At 38.5% G+C, this 2,380-nt stretch overlaps 1 pseudogene; it reads left to right on the forward strand.

The window, feature by feature from the left end:
* The first annotated feature begins 70 nt into the window (after positions 1-70).
* LOC105501582 lies at positions 71-2,016 on the forward strand (annotated as a pseudogene).
* Positions 2,017-2,380: the final 364 nt, after the last annotated feature.

Consider the following 2,380-nt stretch of genomic DNA (forward strand, 5'->3'; position numbering starts at 1 on the left):
CAAAAAATCAATGAATCCAGGAGTTGGTTTTTTGAAAAGATCAACAGAATTGATAGACCGAGATGATGTCCTCCCAAGATGGCAGAGACAGAGTGAAGAAACTGTGTTCCCCCACTTGGGTTGCTATTGATCAAGGGTAAAATTCTATTCTGATATCAAAATGCAGTATTCGCACCACTGTGAGCACCTTTTAGAGAGACTGAACAAACAGCAGGAAGCAGGTTTTCTTTGTGACTGCACCATAGAGGTTGGGGAATTCCAGTTTAAAGCTACAGGAATGTGCTGGCCTCCTTTAGTGAGTATTTTGGTGCGATCTACAGAAGCACTTCTGAGAACAATGTCTTTATTGATCAGAGTCAGGTGAAGGCTGATGGATTTCAGAAACTGTTGGAGTTTATATACACAGGAACTTTAAATCTTGACAGAGATATCTAGTATTACTGGAAACATTGAATTTAATCAACAGACTTGTCTTCTTACTCTGCGAGCTTATAATAATAGAGAGAAATCAGAAGTATCTACAGATTCGGTTCAGGCAAATCCTAAACAAGGGGCATTAGCAAAAAATGTCATCTCAATCAGAAAAGAAGAAGAAGTCTTTCAACTCCCCGAAAACAGGACAGAATAAAACAGTGCAATATCCCAGTGACATCTTAGAGAATGCATCTGTTGAATTATTCCTAGATGCAAATAAACTGTCCACACCTGTAGTAGAACAAGTTGCACAAATGATAATTCAGAACTCAAGTTGATATCAGTCGTGGAAAACACTTTTCCAGCACAATATATTGTGCAGACTGTTACAGTGAAACGGAAATGTGGAAAATCACAGCCAAACTGTGTTCTGAAAGAACACTCTATGTCTAAAATAGCCAGTGTCAAGATTCCTTATGAGGCAGAGAACTCCGGGGAAGAGCTGGATCAGAGGTATTCCAAGGCCAAGCCAATATGTAACAGATGAGGGAAAGTATTTTCAGAAGTCAGCAGCTTGAGAAGGCACATGAGAATACATAAAGGAGTTAAACCTTACGTCTGCCACTTATGTGGAAAGGCATTTACCCAATGTAACCAGCTGAAAACGCATGTAAGAACTCATACAGGTGAGAAGCCATACCAATGTGAATTGTGTGATAAAGGATTTGCTCATAAATGTCAGCTAGTCTTCCACAGTCGCATGCATCATGGTGAAGAAAAACCCTATAAATGTGATGTATGCAACTTACAGTTTGCAACTTCTAGCAATCTCAAGATTCATGCAAGGAAGCACAGTGGAGAGAAGCAATATGTCTGTGATAGGTGTGGGCAGAGATTTGCTCAAGCCAGCACACTGAACTATCATGTCTGTAGGCATACTGGAGAAAAGCCTTATGTATGTGAGACCTGTAGGAAGGTATTTGCTGTCTCTAGTTCTCTTATCACTCATTCTCGAAAACACACAGGTGAAAAACCGTACATATGTGGTATTTGTGGGAAAAGTTTTATTTCCTCAGGAGAGCTCAACAAACACTTTGGTCCCATACATGAGAGAGACCATTTATCTGTGAATCATGTGAAAATTCTTACACAGATATTAAAAATTTAAAGAAGCACCAAACAAAAGTCCATTCTGGTGCAGATAAAACTCTAGACGCCAGTGTAGAGGATCATACTTTGAGTGAACAAGATTCCATAAAAAAAAAGTCTTTATCAGACACTATGGATGTGAAGCCTTCTGATATGACTTTACCATTAGCTCTTCCACTTGGGACTGAGGACCATCATATGCTTCTGCCTGTCACAGATATTCAGTCTCCTACATCAGATACATTGTTGAGGTCAACTGTGAATGGGTATTCGGAACCACAGTTAATTTTTTTACAACAATTATACTGACTTAGTGAGGAATATGGAATTGCTAAGATGATATTAGTAGCAAACATCTCTGGTAAGGTGCATATATTCATACTAAATTTCCATTCATTTGAGTTGTGACCATTATTTTTCATTAACTGAAGTAAAACCAACTGATGCTGCATCAAAAAAAAAAAAAAGAAAAAAGAATTGATAGACCGCTAGCAAGAATAATGAAGAAGAAAAGAGAGAAGAATCAAATAGACGCAATAAAAAATGATAAAGGGGATATCACCACCAATCCCACAGAAATACAAGCTACCATCAGAGAATACCATAAACACCTCTATGCAAATAAGCTAGAAAATCTAGAAGAAATAATAAACTCCTGGACAGGTAATCCTCCCAAGACTAAACCAGGAAGAAGTTGAATCCCTGAATAGACCAATAACAGGCTCTGAAATTGAGGCAATAACTAATAGCCTACCAACCAAAAAAAGTCCAGGACCAGATGGATTCACAGCTGAATTCTACCAGAGGTACAAGGAGG

Source organism: Colobus angolensis, unplaced genomic scaffold (genome assembly GCF_000951035.1).
Source record: "Colobus angolensis palliatus isolate OR3802 unplaced genomic scaffold, Cang.pa_1.0 Scaffold728, whole genome shotgun sequence".
In the NCBI taxonomy this organism is placed as follows: Eukaryota; Metazoa; Chordata; class Mammalia; order Primates; family Cercopithecidae; genus Colobus; species Colobus angolensis.